Genomic DNA, 18445 nt, shown 5'->3' on the forward strand with positions numbered 1-18445 from the left:
GGAGAACAATTTTAATATAACTCCGACTGGATTCATCTGAAAGAACAAAGTCACATATACTTAGGATGCGTCGAAGGTGAGTACAAAACAGCCTAATTTTCATTATTTGGTTTAACTAACCCTTTAATGGTTTGCATGCATTTTTTTTTTTAAATATTAATAATTTTATAAACACTTATAAACACAAAAAGATATTTTGGAGCACCTGAACCCCAACCCTACCCTAAATCTACCCACTTCTAAACAATATAAAACACATACTGGCAAATAAAAATAAAGTCACAGGGATTTATTGCAAAAAATGACTATAAAAGTATATATATATATATATATATATATATATATATATATATATATATATATATATATATATATATATATGTATATATATATATATATATGTATATATATGTATATATATATATACCAAGTATATGTGATATTGAGGGTATAGTGAGTTTGGAAAACACATTGGAAATTTGGAACACATTTGAAATACATTTGGAAGACATTTTGGAAAAAGAAGCCGCTATAATATGAGAAAGAATGCTTGATTGGAAAAATAATTCTGTTGTTGATGTTACAGGAGATTACTTATTGATTTCTTATAGTGAAAAAAACAGTTGTCACAAATGGTAAAGCAGATGTGTATAAAGAAAGCATGAAGGCCTTTCTGTTGCTCAGGATAATACGAACATTTATCATATTTTTTAATTTGCTTAATCCCATTGGCATCGTAACCGCCATCTTCTGCTAGCTTTCCAATGGGAGCGGATGGCTTTGCCACAGAGAGCAACACATTCCCTCAGACAGAGCATGGGCTGATATTTGGAGGAGGGATTCCGTTTTGACCCCGTGTGTTAATTGCTTTGTTGAGGGATGAAACAGCTGTGTTGCATGTGAACTGGAGAACAAGGCCAGGCCCCTAGAGACAGAAATGTCAGCCCGCGAGATTTCGTTGCTATGGTGACAAAGATGGAAAAATGCACCGGAGGAATTGCCATTAAATAAAGGAGTGTTCGCGCGCGTGTGTGTTTGCGCATCGCTTAATGCCGCATGCCTTCAAATGCGCAGACCGACGGCAAACACTCAAACAGCACACTACAACACAGCTGTTTCTGCAGGATGTATAATGTATACTGAGGGCTGTGTGTAGACCTTCTGAATGGCTGGAATAAAAATTACATTTTTTTAAAATATGCAGTACACAACTGATGCAGCATCCCACAATGCAATGCACTTGACTTGACCTTTCATTTCCAGTGTGACAAATGAACCAGAATTAATGTCTGCCAGGATTTTTAATCTTCTCTCTTTATGTTAACTCTAAAACGCAATGCAATGGAGATCTAAAGTAAAAGAAAATATAATAAAACTGTTATGTATAACATAAGAACCTGGAAGCTGCCGCTGGTTCCTTCAAGGTTTATCTATGGCATTTTATTATGGGTTTGTTTAATTTATGAGTAAAATAACGCCTGTGGTAAACATATATTTAAACATACAATACTTTGACAAATTGTTTCCACAAAAAACATATGAAACAGGACAACTCAAAAATGTATAATAATCAGAAATATTTAATGAGCAGCAAATTAACATATTAAAATTGTTTCTCAAGGATCATGTGACACTGAATTTTATAAATTAAACTGCACAGTTTTTTTAAGCAAAATGTTAATATAGGATATTCACAGTATAGTCTGCATATTCATAATAAACCATACACAGACAGACACAAATAGGCAAGATTAGAAAATTAAGTGGGCCATTATTATACATCACACACACACACACACACACACACACACACACACACACACACACACACACACACACACACACACAGCACTAAGCACCGGTGTAAATGTCTCTAGTACATGTTTTGGGAGCATTTCTCCAAGTCATTTTAATGAATGTGACTGGATAAATACTAAACCGACTTAATTGCTTTGAACTTTGAACCACGTAGCCCAATATGAATTATGCAAGATCGGTTTATTTGTGTCGCATCAATATTGCATTTCAGTGAACCTTTGTCAGGTTATAGGTGCAATATTAGATTTGGCACAAATGAAAATGAGGCTGTGAGGGATTGACCTACAGTGCATTCAATAGGTTTGAATTGTTCATGCGGTAAATAAAAACTTTTGCTCACTTATTCGCCTCTATATTTCCAACCCTGTTATAAGTTCTCTGTCAAAAATGAATTTTTGAAGAGTCTTCATTGAGCTTATGTCTATCTTGTGACAGTTCACATTGTTTCAAGTGAACCACATATACAGTGGTATGCAAAAGTTTGGGCACCCCTTGCAGAATCTGTGAACATCTTAACAAAATAAGAGAGATTATACAAAATGCATGTTATTTTTTATTTAGCACTGTCTTGAGTAAGATATTTTACACAAACGATGTTTATATAGTCAAAAAACGGCAAAAATCATTAAAATATCCCACCTAAAAAAATTGAGAACTGTTTGTTGTTAATACCATTTGTGTTAAACTGGATGTTCTGCGACGGTTTTGTGATGGTTGTTCATGAGTCCCTTGTTTACTCTGAACAGTTAAACTGAGCACTGTTCCTCAGAAAAATTCTCCATGTCATGCGGTTTTTCAGCATCTTTTGCATATTTGAACCCCTTCCAAAAGTGTCTGTATGGTTTTGAGATCCATCTTTTCAAACTAAGGACAGTATAGGGAATCAAACACAGCTATTGTAAAAGGTCCAAACGTCTACTGGGGCTCCAGAAGGAAACAAGATGCATTAAGAGCCGATCAACCAATCAAGCACCCGACATAAAGGATTACACCTCACCCACAGCATTTGTCTGGTCTTGTACTCATGAAGTAGATTGTGTACCATTGCTCTGCGTGTGCTATTGATATTTACTTCCTGTGTTCCTCCTAGTTCTCCGAGTGTTTGGTGCCGAGGTGTGTGCTGCTCCTGTGTACCTGCAAGATCATCAATGGTGAAACATAATCATATGAAATCTCTACTCACCTGGAACGTTTCTGGATCAGTTGACATCTGCTCATTGATTGTTGTTAATAAATGAACAGCTTTTATCTTACGTGTTGTCCCTTCTGTTACAGTACCAGAAACATGCAAGTATCTTCTGTTGTTTACGAAGGACAGTACTGTATAGTAAGAAATTATTTGCATTTTCAAGTGAAAATTTTACATTTGAAAACCATTCATCCTGTTCAAAATCCTGCTCTTATTTTTTCTCTTATTTTATTATTTATTATTTACATTTTTTTTACAGGTTCTGCAAGGGGAACTTTTGTGTACCGCTGTAATTTTTTTATGTATAATTTAATTTATATCAAAGTAAATGCGGCATCCACCTTAGTCCACCAAGACACCTTTTTTAAAGATGTTTTTAAAGACGTTCTCCTATCTCAGATTAAAGCTTGCAGTTACCACAGAAATAAAGCATACTGCTATAGCTGACTACCTGTAGTTGGTAGACAATGATTTAATAAGAGTCATTAACTGTTTTACATCATTATTTTGACAGATTGAAATTATTTTGACAGACTGAACACCAGTAAAATTGTAAAAGCCGGATGTTGACACACAAAGATGAATAATGTGGCATTTTTTGTAAAATAAATTACGAAATAAAGGTGTGAGAGCTCATTTTTATGCACTCTTCATTGAGTTTTGTTAAGACTTAATAATCTTGTAAGGTATATAAAAGGCTTCCCCAAAGATATTTTAGCCTATAACTGCATATGTTTAACACATCTATGGTTTGTAGACCAACATCTTCATTATTACTCCATTAATAATTAGATGTAAATATTCAAGGGGTTTTACGTAAACATTAGTATAGCAACATTTAGCAAGATATAACAAAAACCAATGTACAAAATAGGTAGGAAACAACTATAAAGAAACAATTATGTAAATAATAATTGAAAAACGTTGGGGAATGTTGATCCTGGAGGGCCGGTGTCTCTGCAGAGTTTAGCTTCAACCCAAATCAAACACACTTGAACAAGCTAAGCAAGGTCTTCAGGAAGCAGTTTTCAAGGTTGGAGCTAAACTCTGTATCAACGTTCCCCACCATTTCTGTAAATAATACACAAAAACAGTATCTTACTATAAAATTACACAAAATGTAGTACTTTACTGTATATAGTGGAGAACTTACTGTTAACCGTTAATAGGTTTTTTTAACAGAAAGTTCTTTTACAGAAATAACTGTGATTTTTATCTCTATTTTTTTTTAATACTGCACATAACAACAAGTTTGCAGCAAAAAGAAAGTCAAATGCATTGAAAAGAAAGCCTTCTCCATGATACACTAAGGCAAAATAAGAGAGCCGTTATGGAGGAGATCTAGGAAGGTGATGTTCTAACCTGGAGCACAGTTCAATGCTCTAATGAAGATTGTTTTTAAAAGTTCTTACTCTGTCAACCAAGACTCATTTGGTTCACCAGTATGGTCTTCCTGAAGTGAAATGCTGTGTAGGGATGGCACCTCTGACAGCTCAGTGTGGAGTGCTCAGGGTAATGGGGTCACCCTCAAGAGGACTGTTGAAATTCAAACCACACAAACTCCTTTCTGATTGCACCACTTGGATGATTTACTGTCAGGCTACAAAGACAGGTAATGTGTGTCTCTATCAGACCTAAGGTCATTTTTATCCTGACCCATGGTCTGACTGAGTGCCATAAATAGATGGCAACAAGTCATCTTCACATAAAATGTATCACCGGAATGAAATGAAGATGTCTTGCTGTGAGCCTAGAAGTGATGTCGGCAGAAACAAAAAACTTATGTCACGGGTTATGTACTCAGATGACTTTTTAAAGTAAAAAAGGACCATTAACTTTTTAATTGAGAAGGAAATATCTGAGTTACTTTTTCAAATAAGTAAGTTGCTATGTTTTGACTAACAGCTCTCGTGTTGCCATGTTGTGAGAATTCAGGAGTAAATAAAGAACATGAACATGATTTTACTGTAATTTGTTATATGAATTTACTCATCTCACCTGCATAAAAACAGATTCAGATTCATATTCAGATAACTAATTTTTGTTATTTCTTAATAGTGTTGAACTTTCTTCTTTTTGCATCACATTCTTTCATTCTTTCACACACTTTACTGTAATTTTTCTTTCAGCCTGAGGTTCATTAATTTCACTAACATTAGTGAAAGATGAACTTTTCACTCAAAACATTTTAGACCTCCCAATTTTTCTAGTGACTTGTTGAATCCTAAATTTTCCATCGGCCCAATTGAATTTATTGTTTTTTTTAATTGTGGCAACGGTTATCTTAATAGAAAATAGTGCAGGGCAGTGCAGAAATTCAATTGGGCCAATGGAAAAAAATTGATGCAACGAGTCAATAGAAAATTTTGATTTGGGAGGTCTAATTCTCTAAATTGTGTACAGTGTTGGTAACACTTTATTTAAAGGTGTCCTTGTTACACACATGTATTTACTATTATAATAACAATTAATTACATGTAACCAACTGTAAGCTAAACCCTAATAATACCATATTTTAATTACACACACTATAATTAATGAAACACAGTACTTAAATGTATAATTACACTGTAACACCTTAAAATGAAGTGTAACCAACTTTTTTTATTAAAAGCAAACAAGCAAGCCCTGCCCAGATTTAAAAAGTATATCAAAATTAACGTAACATTACTTACATAAAATGTAACTAAGTAATGTAGTTAGTATGCAGCATTGCAATGTATTACTTTTAAAGGAAACTCTATTATTATATTATAATATTACTTACGCACAGTAGACTACAATAAAAATGATTTATTCAGTGCTATTTTAAAACTGAATCTTTTTAAGCAAATCATCTCTTTTAAAAATCGAGTTTTATCTGTCATTAATCAAAAACTCATTTAATGGGAGTCTGTCATCCAATGAAAAATTACCCTATAAGTTATTTGTGCCTTTTTATGACCTTTATTTACATTTTAAAGTTATAAAATAATGACAGTTTGGCGTTGTGTCTATCATGAAATGAACGTAATGCAACACATGGACTTTTTTTTTACACATACATATTTTACTAGGTGTAGTTCATGTGTAGTTGTAGTTAGGTGATCGCACATAACCCACTCCTAAACCTAACCCTTAGAGAAATCTTGCAAAATTATGATTAACAATGCATATGCATGGTGTGTTCTCTGGGATAGAACCCATGATTGCATAATTACATATCACTGTATAACGCAATGCGCTACCATCTGAGCTACACAAAATCCAAATAATGACACAGAGTAAAAGAGTACGAAACAAATATTAAAATGAATTCCTCTTGAAAATTCATACACTTTGATGGGTCGTATTTCAGGGATTTGGACAAACAATCTGTAGACATATTGGTTGGAGCAAAATGGTAGTCTATTTTTTTCCTGTTGTTGTTATACGTTGACATCCTATCGTTGGGTAATGGTTGACTTGTATGTTTTTAAGCTGCATCCCTAACTTTGACACATTGAGAAAATTAGCATTGATTTCTGTGCTACACTTGATCAATGCGATTCCCTTCATGAATGATCCACTGAGATTCTATTTCGTGCTTGTGTCCGTTTCCTTTACAGCTCTTCCTTTACCTAATAAATCCTTTTCGCATATTGTGTACACGGAGCAGCTCGTCAAGGACGCGAGGCTCCTGCTGCTGAGGTTTCCCAGGCTTTGGCCTTCAGTCGTTTGAATGCCCTGGTTGTCTTGCCCTGAGGAGGAATTTACCTCCTCCTTCCTTTTTCTCACAGCTCAGAATAGATTCGTCGTCTTAGTACACATTCTCAGTCACACGCTGGTATGAATATTCATGAGATGTTTTTATGACGTGACCTTGGGATTTAGAGGTATGTATAAAAATCTAAAGTGTTTGTATAGCTTTCAATGTCATAGACTGTTTATTCAAGGACTGCTGTGGTCCTTGCTTACTCTAACTCTTATGTATATGTCATTATTTGCTAAAGCTTTAAAGAGAAGCTTTATTTTGACGTATTGACTGACATGCTAAAGCAAATGTAGAGCGGTTGATTAAACGTTTAACTGTTTTGATATTGCATATTGCATTTAAAGCTAATCTGCACGATTGGTCAGATTGGTCCCATTTTCATTTCATCTTTTCGTCTTTCAGCTTTCTTTTGAGAGACAATAACTTTATCCGGTGCACTTTTAGATTTGAAAGCCTGCATGATATTTTCATTCACTTAGAGTTGAGTTACACACTGCACAAAGGTAATTTAGAAAAATCAATAATAGGGGAACTAAACGCATTAAATTCAAACTTCATCATTACAAATGTGTAATTGCACATATATTTAAATTAAATAGATGGCACATAATATTAAATTGAAATGACATTCAAGTACATTTGTTTCGTCATCAGTTTTGAAGAAATGCAGTACCACATTACTTGCTCACCAATTGGATCCTCTGCAGTGAATGGGTGCCGTCAGAATTAGAGTCCAAACAGCTGACAAATACATCAGAATAATCCCTAGGTAATCCACACCACTCCAGTCAATCAAACATCTCATAAAGCCAAAATCTGTGCATTTGTAAGCAACATCATTGGTGTTGTTATTTTTCTGAAGATAATTTCGCCTAGAGAACAACACAACTGACCAAAAAATAAAAGAGATAAAAGACCACTCCAAACAAGCAGCAATGGAAAGCTACACATTTTTTAGATTGTGTCTGAGGAGTTTTGCAATCTGAAAACAACTCACTTTTCCTCTTTGTTGTTTACTGTTGTCTTATGACTTCATATTAGTCATATGCATGTATGACTAAATGTTTTGTCAGTATTATATCACTGGGTTGATATCACCCTCATATGCTCAAGTAGCTGTTTTTCTGCAGTCTTACTAAAATGAGGCACTGAAAACGTAAAACCGTCTAGAGCTCTGAATACTCATCTAATCAATATGACCAATCAATATGGTTTATAACAACAGTGTGCTCAAGGCAAGTGCATTTAGAGAGAAACAGTGTGCAGAGACCCACCTTCCAATTATTTATTTGGTCTTCTTTGATTTCGTTCTAACCTCGATGTCATTCTTGTAGATGAAAACATGAAGACTGACTGCGCTAGTTATCTAAAAAGCTTTCATGTTGTACAATGGATGCAGTCTTGCCTTGGGTCACATTGCAAATAGTCTAAAAATAATGTCAAAATTCTAAATCAAGTAAATAATTTTACTCTCACTGGCAAAAGACATCTACAGTACATACCAGGAAAAAGTATGTACACACACATAAAAATATTATATATATATTTACTTTAACAATACAGTAAATATGTTATGAACTCAAAATATGTTTATCTTTATCACAACCAGCTTCATATGTATGGCTGTCATAGTAAACCTGCTTGGAAGCTCACCTGGTACAGCATTGCATATGTGACGCAAAGAGCTTAAGAGTCTTCTGAAACACAAGTCACAATAAAACACCTTAAAAGGCTCGTAGAAGAGACATAAAATGCATTTTAATCTCATATTTGCTTTTGTGAACACAATCGTTCAGATTTAGAATTGGGTTTAGCGAAAGTGCAACATAACTTTAATAGCACTAATCCTTTAGCACTCGATCCTTTTTTCCTTTTGAAACTGCAATAACAACAAACCTACAAAAAACATTGACAGATTTACTTTAATCTGCTTAGCGTGAAACTGAACTTTTAACGGCATTTGCTAGAGTTTATTATATTTGTAAAGCACATATTTTGCACAATAATATTCTATATCTCCAATCCTGTCCAAGACCTAAACTTAACGTCCTTACTAAGTATTTATAAGCAGCGAATTAGGATTTTATGGAGGGAAAAGTCATAGTTAATCATTTGTTAATAGCAAGAATTGGAGCTATTTCCTCATTCAAGCCTGTGGCCTACTGTACCAGATGAGAACCACTGTCTTATACTAAATAAAACCGATTTAACAACATTTTTGGTGCACATATGTGCATTTTGTATGTATTCCACGTTAACACGTTGTTATTATGCCAGAACAAAGTACTTTTACTAGCAGCAAATTGACCATGTTCAGTCTATTTATCGTTCGCTCATGTTTTGGCTCTATTTTTCCATCATCCTGTGCATTAACAGCGTAACCCAGCAGAGTTTGAAAGCAGTGATTCTTCATGGTGCTCGACAGCAATCCTCTGCTTGAATAACCATACAGTGGTTCTGACCTCCTGGCCCTCTCATTCCCATGACATTCATTTGAAGGACAGATGATAAGAGGTGAATTACCTGGCTGCTCGCCACAGCTGAGACCTTATCGAGAGGGGGTTGGAGGGGCCGTAAATTTTAGAGGCACTGAAATTGATGCCAGTTCTTCGCTGTAGGCACACATCGCAAGCCTGTGGAATAAATATGTGTAACATTCTTAGATTTTCTCAGAAAACATTTGAGTGCTAAATCTTGCTTTTGAGTTTGAAATATTTATATGAGTGCGATGTTACATTCTGGGACAACAGGGTAACAGAAATCAATACCACATTGTGGCTTACTTCAATTATCAAATGATGTCAACATGGAGATTGAAATGCAAAGCATTTTGAACAAGAAGCCTTGACTATAGCCTAAGCTCAGCTATTTTGCTTTAGAACAAAAAGAACTCTTAGTCCTTTTTTTCTAGAGAAGTAAAGAGAAGAGCAATAAATTATAAACCCTTGAATGAATAAATAATGATAGGACATAAAAGGATGTGAGTCTGACGATGAAGACCAGATGAAATCTTAGTGGTGTCGTAAATCACTTGTAATTCGGTTGACTGGCTTGCATTTTCGCTCTTAAGTTGCTTTTTTTGGTTTTTGCTAGAATTGTTAAGTAAGTAAAGTTTGAATTTTGTTTCTTTTTTCATTTTTTTGCCTTATGTAACTTTTATTGAATTAAGGGCAAAATTTGCATTCGCAATATAATCTTTATATAATCGATGCGTAATGGGTAATTAAAGTAAAAAAAAATTCACAGTATTTATTAAGTATATTTTTTTCTTTCGCGAAGTCATTGATAGACAGTGTGATAAACGCTTTTTATGCATTTTGACCATGACTGTGTTTTGGGATCCTGAAAATAAACTACAAAAACATAAATGTGTCAAGGCAGTGATGTCCCGAATGGATGAATGAATAAATAATAAAAACTCCAGCTTTAGGTTTACATTACCATATTAGCTTGCGCATGCATAACAGAGAGATCGGTTAGCATTCTCATCCATCTAAATGGAAGTTTCTTTGTCGTTGTATGCAACCTGGATGCTAATGTTCTCCGATATTCTCTGTAGCAACCCAACTAGGCACATGAGAGAAGAAATGAAATGTAAAGCATCCTGTGGACATACCATATCCTTGTTAGACAACTTTGCTGCAGTTGGAATTGAACTGCTGGTTGCGTCTGGCCAGAGGAGAACTGGCCCACCATCTGAGCCTGGTTTTTTTACTCCATTCTGTCACTGATGGAGTTTTGGTTCCTTGCCGGTGTTGCCTCTGGCTTGCTTAGTTGGTGACACTCTCTATTGTTAAAAGCGCTATATAAATAAAGGTGACTTGACTTGTTACCTTTATTCACATAGCACTTTATTTCAATGAATAAACACTTGTATCATGACAGCAACATTTAAGTTACAACATTTGGTGTCTTCATTTGAGATGATAAACATCACTGTGGAAACAATACCACAGGGTTCAGTGCTTAGACCATTACATTTCCACATCAATACCTACTGCTTGAACAGCTGTTCTAGACTATGCTAATGCTGCTCAACTGCATTTTATACCACTGTTACTCTCAAGAAAGATATCTCTGACTTCGCTAAACATATGTAAGCAATGGCTAGCAACTGTCACTAGTCAACACACAATTTACTATCTCTCACTGCTTCGTTTTCTTTTCTATCAAAAATGAAATATGACCACTCTTGACCACTGTTGCACATATAGCAGAATTGACAATAAAGTTGTCTTTGACTTAACTTAAGCAAAAGCCTTTGCCATGAAGTACCATCATATCACTGCAGAAACTGGTGGAACAAAGTCCCAATAACTGTCAAACTGCTATTTCCAATCTACTTTAATGTCATATTACTTCATACTAACCTTGCTCTGGATCCCAACTTCATAAAATAAAAAATAATACACACAACTGCACAAATAATACCTTGTACTCATTGTCTTCTACTATTTAGGGACCCATCTCGGCTGAATATGAGTACCAATAAGATTAGATAATCATTCTGTTTGTTATTGCTACAATGAGGGTCGAGGCCTTGCTTAGCGAACTTTGTGTAATTGGCTTTAATAACCTATAATTTGATTACTAGTTATCATGATTCATTGTGTATTTTATTCTTTTGTGTTCCAGTTAAAGCTTAAAGTGCAATATGTTTGTTATAATACTTCATTTCGAACAGTGTCTAAAAAAGAACAAAGTGAAAAATAGATGTTTTTGATGAAAATATCATATATGATTGCATAAATCATTCACGACCAGTTATCACATACATCCAAATATGATACATATTGTTTTCACATAATTATAGTTAACAGAACTATTTAACAGCAATCACTTTATATCTCAAAGCACCACATGACTGGCATGCTAATGCAAGAAAAGCTGTATTTTGTAGGAATTCATTTATATATTTAAAGTATCTGTGAATTCAACAGTCATTGCTATGACAAAATTATTTAAGCATGGACAGTCAACCCTTACATTGTGCTAAATGTAATTACACCAGCAATCCATCAAGGAAAGCCCTTGCTGCTCTTCATAACGGCAGAGAAACATGACTCATCAGCAGCTGGCTAATGTGTAATATATCATGACTGGTCTTTCACAGGGAATGACTGCCTCTTTGTAATTATAGCATGCACGGAGGCTCAAAGCATCCAAGGAAAGGTCGAGGAAAATGGCACAAGAGACACACAACCAAATGAAAGCTGACAGGGAAGATTGTTTATGTGAAAAGGTTGGATCTCAAGAAGCAGAAAGAAGACAGTATAAAGTTACCTTGAGAGTTTTGTGGAAACACAAGGATGGTGGTAACTTTGTGTGTCTTGCATCAATTATATTTTCTCTTGAATTAGAAATAGTTCACTCACAAAATCGGTTAGCATTCTCATGTCTTTCCAAACCAGAGGTGCATTTTCCAAAAGCATTGTTAATGGTTGCAAGTTCTGTCATTACTGGGGTGACCGTACATCTTCTTTTTTCTGGCCGGGATTTCAAATTTGCATAAACGTATACAGTTTGCATTTTTATGTTTCCCGTGGATCCAACCTTCTCACATTCCATGATTGGTTGATTACCTGCATGATGTTGGTCAAAGTATTTTTTCTATACAATGGAAGTCGGCGGCTATTCAACTGTTTGTTACGTTTTCTGAAAACAGTCACAACAGCGAGTTACATTGTTCAGTAGTTGTGTGACTTGAATCAACAAATTCAGGGTTAGGAAAAGATTCAACTTAAAAGATTGAAATCAGTGTTGAAAACAATCTTGTCGCTTCATATTTATGTGGAAACCATGATACACTTTTTCATTATTCTTTGATGAATGGAGAGTTCAAACTAACAGCATTTATTTGAAAAAGATTGTTTTTATGTAAAGGTCTTTGCACAGAACGAATCAGCTCTAAATCTACTGTACTGTATACATAAACATAAATGACTCTACAAATAACAATTAATTTACCAGTAATAGAGTTTTGTTAAAGGTCAGTCTCTACTTGTGTGTGCGTAATCATTACGTTTCCAAACCAAAGAATTGCCATTTGCACTCTCTCACTTTAACACCTCACAAGGTTTGATTGTGATTACATGAGACAACATCAACACCATTCCATTCCAGCAGATCTTATTGCCAAATGGCCAGAGCACAAACGCATTCTGAGCTCAGGTAATTGCAACATATATTAGATCTCGTAAAATGACCAGCAGTCTCATAAATAAACCAATACCGTGAATTATGCATTCAAAGCATGGTACAATTGTTTTCTCGCTTAATGGCCCTGGAACGCTAAAGTTGTGACATGTCCCCGTTCTATTGTCGATTTAACAAATCTAAATCTAATTCGATCAAATAAGTGTGTTACAAAATCAGTTATTTTCAGATTTTCTTGCTCTTTGACAATTATATTAAGCTATGAAATGTTCATTGTTTCTTTTCTAATGGACCTAGAAAGAACAAATGCATAAATTAATAAAAGCCTTGCTAAGCATTTATTAGACTTTTCATATGTTCTTGTTGTGCTCCCCACAAATAAAGATTAGTGCTACATTACAGACTGGCCAGGGTGTCTCAAAACAGTAAATTAGTTCTATTGATCTGGACGGATTCGGCAATGGCTCCTTAACTAACTAATGACACTGTCTGGCACAGACTGCAGGGCACGGCCTGGCATGGAGTTTGTCAGTTGTCAGGGCTCCTTGGTGCCCAGAAGTGCTTTTCTTCCGCTGAATGACCAGACTTGTTTGCATTGATAGATTCAGGTTAAGCCCCTGGAGCGAATGCTGCTTTGTCTGGCATCATTGTAAGGCCCTATTTTAAGAGCGGCTCTCCTCTGATTTCTGCTAAACTGTGACCAGAGCAGCACAGATGTCAATGGCACATATTTAGCCAAAGAGGTCAAGTGTGTTCACACATTAAATGCATGGTCGCACATGAAATGTGTGAAATACAGGATGATTCTTAAGAGATTACTGTGCCGGAATGTTACAGATTTTTGAAAATATTTTTTCTTGTTTTAACAAAGCCAATAAACACTGACAAAGTTGTACAGTTGGCAAACAAAAACACACAATGGCACTTATTTAATTAAAAATAATCACTAAAGGTCAGGCTGTATTCTGAAGGTCTTTGAATACAATGATGCAAAGTGTACCACCGGCCACATAAAGTGTGTTTAAGAAACATATTTTTTTTATGTTAATAAAATAATATCTGGTGGGGTGAACAGAGAGGAGTAGTACCATATTATGCTGACCGCATAAACACACAGAGCGCAGCAATGCAATATCTAGAGACAAACATCTCTAGAGGCCCAGGAGTAGTGAGTAACATTACCAATTGCATTATTCATATGCTGTGGAAGCAGAATTCCATTATATATAACCTTCTTTGACGCCCTCGACCAGGATTTTTATATATCTACAAATAATCAGAAAGATAGCTGCTGTACGGCACTTTGGGGACTGTGAGAACTGATGCTATAGAGTTTAAAACTATTTTGAATATATTAAAGCAATAATTCACACATTTACTTACCCTCAAGTTTTTCTAAACCTGTTGGAAGTTTCGTTCTGTTGATGACAAAAGAAGATAATCTGAAGAATGTTGGTAACTGACAGCCGTTTTACTGTTTTAATGATGTATCATCTCGCTTACTGATTTTGCCATATTTCTCACAGCAGGTGTCATGGCGGATGCCCAAATCCACTTTAATTTTAGAAATCATACTGTTTTGTGTCGTTAAATCCAGTTTTTAAGAGACCTCAATGTGGTTTGTTAGTAAAGATTTGCTTAAATGTTTTCAGAGACGCAAGTTCCAGGGCATCAGCAGCTGTTCTGTGCACATGAATCTGCAGCGAGAGCACCTCACCTGCCAGATCTTCTGGATGTTACTGCTGTTACTCTGGTGTCTTTATAGTGGTAAAACATTGAGATATCATTTGTTTTGGAAAATATAACATGCAGTCTTAGGTGTCATAATCTATTATTTTTTACAGAGCAAATAGTTTTGGCAAAATCTCATGTTCATGTAAATTCAGTGCTGTATATCAGAGTGCTGCCTTTGAACTATTGATTAAATGTGGCACTTTTAAAATGGCTGTTGTGTTTTTTTTAAACAAATTTATTTAACAAATAACATTTTATTCATTTTTATTTAACCTCCAGGAACACATGCAGCATGTACGCCTGGTCCTTCAGCAGCTCCTGAGAAATCATCTGTTTGTCAAATTTGAGAAAAGTGAGTTTCACGTTGAAGAGGTTTCCTTTTTGGGTTTCATTGTTTCTAAGGGCCATATTCAGATGGACCCTGCATTCATTCGAAATTTCAGTGCAATTGCTGACCTAACCACTCTCACTAGGAAGGATGTTAAGGGTTTCCAGTGGACAGAAGAGGCGGAAAGAGCCTTCAGCAGACTGAAAGGTCTATTTACCTCAGCACCTTTACTAACTATTCCAGATCCTGAGCTGCCCTTCATTGTGGAGATAGATGCCTCCAAGGTAGGGGTTGGAGCTGTTCTCTCCCAACATACCTTAAGGGACAATAAATTGTATCCATGTGCTTTCTTTTCACACAAGCTTTCTCCTGCAGAAAGGAATTATGCCATCGGGAACAGGGAGTTATTAGCAGTCAAACTGGCATTGGAAAGTGGAGGCATTGGTTGGAGGGAGCCAAGCACTCCTTTGTTGCATGGACAGATCACAAAAATCTAGCCTATATTCAAGAGGCCAAGAAGCTAAACTCGGTGGGCTTTATTCTTTAACCGTCATTCACCCCTCCAGGATTGTGGCACCAGTCAGATGAGGAGTGGAGACCTTAGTTCGAAAGGCACAGCAGCAAGAGGCTGACCCAAGTAATGACCCAAGCCATCTCTTTGCACCTAAAGCAGTGCGCGCTGATATTTTACAGTGGGGACACTCCTCATCAAATGTATGTCAGTATGTATGGAGTTCAAAGGCAGACGTTTCTGGTGGCCAAAAACGAGATGGCTGATGATGCTGCCTGCTCCATTTGTGCTCAGAATAAGGATTCCAGATCCCTCCCTCAAAGTCTCCTGCAACCCCTCCCTGTTCCTGCTCAGCCGTGGTTACATATTTCTATGGACTTTGTAACTGGTCTACCTCCCTCACAAGGTAACAAAGTGATTTTGGTAGTGGTTGACAGATTTTCAAAGGCTTGTCACCTTATACCATTGCCAAAGCTTCCATCAGAGATTGTAATGCAGCATGTCTTTAGGTTGCATGGCTTTCCCCAAGATGTTGTGTAAGACTGTGGTCCTCAGTTTGCATCCAGGTTCTGGAAGTCCTTCTGCCAGCTTATTGGAGCTACAGCCAGTCTATCATCAGGCTTTCATCCGCAGTCTAATGAACAGAAAGAGCGTACTAACCAAGACATTGAAACAACCTTGAGATTCCTGGTGTCATCTAACCCAACTTCCTGGAGTAAACATCTGATTTGGGCAGAATTTGCACACAATACCCTCTGCCATTCTGCAATGGTTATGTCAATATGATTTTCCACCTCCTTTGTTTTCTGAGCAGGAGTCTGAGGTCGGTGTCCCATCTGCCCAGCAACTGGTTCAACGGTGACGTAGGATATGGAGGAAGGCCCGGGCTGCGCTTCTCAAGTCTTTTGAGTTACAACAGCAACAGGCCAACTGTTGGTGCAGACCAGCACCAATACTTTGCCCAGGGCAGAAAGTCTGGCTCTCAAGCAAGGACCTTCCCCTCAAGGTTGAGTCACGCAAATTGGCTCCTAGATTCATAGCACCATTCAAGCTTATAAGGAGAGTAAATCCTGTCTCCTACCGGCTCTTACTCCCCAGGTCTTTGCGCATTCACCCCACCTTTCATATCTCACACTTAAAACCTTTCAGATACAGCCCTCTCTCTCCTGCTACCAGGCCAATCCCAGCACCACAAATAATTGATGGTCAGCCAGCATACACAGTCCGGCGGTTACTGGACACTCAACTGATTTGGAGAAGACGACAGTTTCTTGTAGATTGGGAGGTATTTGGACCAGAGGAGTGAACTTGGGTCCCTGCTTGCCACATCCTGGACAAGACTCTTATTAGGGACTTTTATTGTCTTCACTCTAACCAAGCCATTGGGAACATCAAGGGATGTTTCTAAAAAAGGGGGTCCTGTAATGTTCTGCCTGAGATTGCCTGGGTTCACCACTTGATTGCGCCCTTTCTGCCCCAGATCACCTTATTGTTAGAGACTTGTAGCACACCTGTTCTCAATCAGTCTTAATGACCAACCTTATTTAAATGTCTGACTGCCTGTTGTTCTTGTTCAGTCTTGATTTCTGTTGGAGTATGTTGTTGTCAGTAGTTTTTTTTTGTGAGTGTGTGTGTGTGTGTGTGTGCGTGCGTGCCACTTTTCCCCTGCCTGATGTTTAAGGGAAGTTTTTCCTTTTGGGATTACATTCAGACCTTACAATCAAGAAGTGTTTTTTGAGTTCCTTTATGGCTGTTCCTGTAAAATGACTCTGAGATTGTACTCTGGTTTTTGGAATTAATTTTTGTTCATCATGAGTAAAAGAAACCTAAAGAGTCATACTCTCTTGTTTGTTTCCTTCGCAACTGGGGTTCACCTGTTCCAGTGGTGTAGTAGTAAATGCCAACGGTTAACTCACTGTGGACCTGGGTTTAATTCCCACTGGGATCATAACAATTTTATATAAATAACTGTAGTATTTAGTATTAAGGAAACAGTATGCGTGTGTACATGACGGTGATTTTAATTTACGATTCAGCAGTAAATACTTTTATATGGAAACAGAAGTTTTTACTTTTAACAACAGCTTGTAATATGCAACCAATAAGTACACTGCAATGCTGTAAATGTAAATCAGAATGTTTTATTGTAAATAATATGCATGAATAAAGAAATAATGCTGGATCAAATGCAAATCAACATTCCTTTTGTGACTCCAACCCAAATTCTGGAAATGTTGGGGGTGAGGTTAAACCATAAGACTAAAATCACATGAGCCAATATTTTATTCACAATAGAACATGGGTAACATAATAAATGTTTGGACTTCACATTGTTTACATTTGTTTCCACTAAATGAACTCATTTCATGCCTTCTACAGTTTTCCAAAGAGTTGAAATGGGTCCAACAAAGGGAACATTTTTAAAAGATTCAGCTGGGAGAACATCTAGCAATTAAGGCAACTGACATCAGGTCTGGAACATAAATGGATATCTTAGAATGGCAGAGTCTCTCAGAAGTAAAGATGGGCAGAGGCTCTCCAGTCTGTGAAAGAGTGCATAAAAATATTGTGGAATACTTTAAAAACAATGTCCCTCAATGTCGAATTGCAAAGGTTTTGCAAATCTCATCATCTACATGTATAACATCATCAAAATTTAGAATAATTTAAAATCTCTATGTGTAAGGGACTGAGGACTGTTTTTAGATGCCCGCGGTCTTCAGGCCCTCACAAAACATCACTTGTCGGCATGATTCTGTTCGTTGACACTACCAAATGAGGCCAGGACTACTGAAAAAATCTGGCTGCTGAATTGGCCTACCTGCAGTCCAATTCCTTCACCTATAGAGAACAACTGGCAATGGAAAGAAAAAAAAAAAAAAATCATTTTGGGGCCAAAACTCTTCAGCAGATGGAAACCTATATTAGGCAAGAATAGGACCCAAATTCTAACACCAAAACTGTTTTTAAAAAGAG

The sequence above is a fragment of the Puntigrus tetrazona genome, chromosome 10 (assembly GCF_018831695.1).
Source record: "Puntigrus tetrazona isolate hp1 chromosome 10, ASM1883169v1, whole genome shotgun sequence".
NCBI lineage: Eukaryota > Metazoa > Chordata > Actinopteri > Cypriniformes > Cyprinidae > Puntigrus > Puntigrus tetrazona.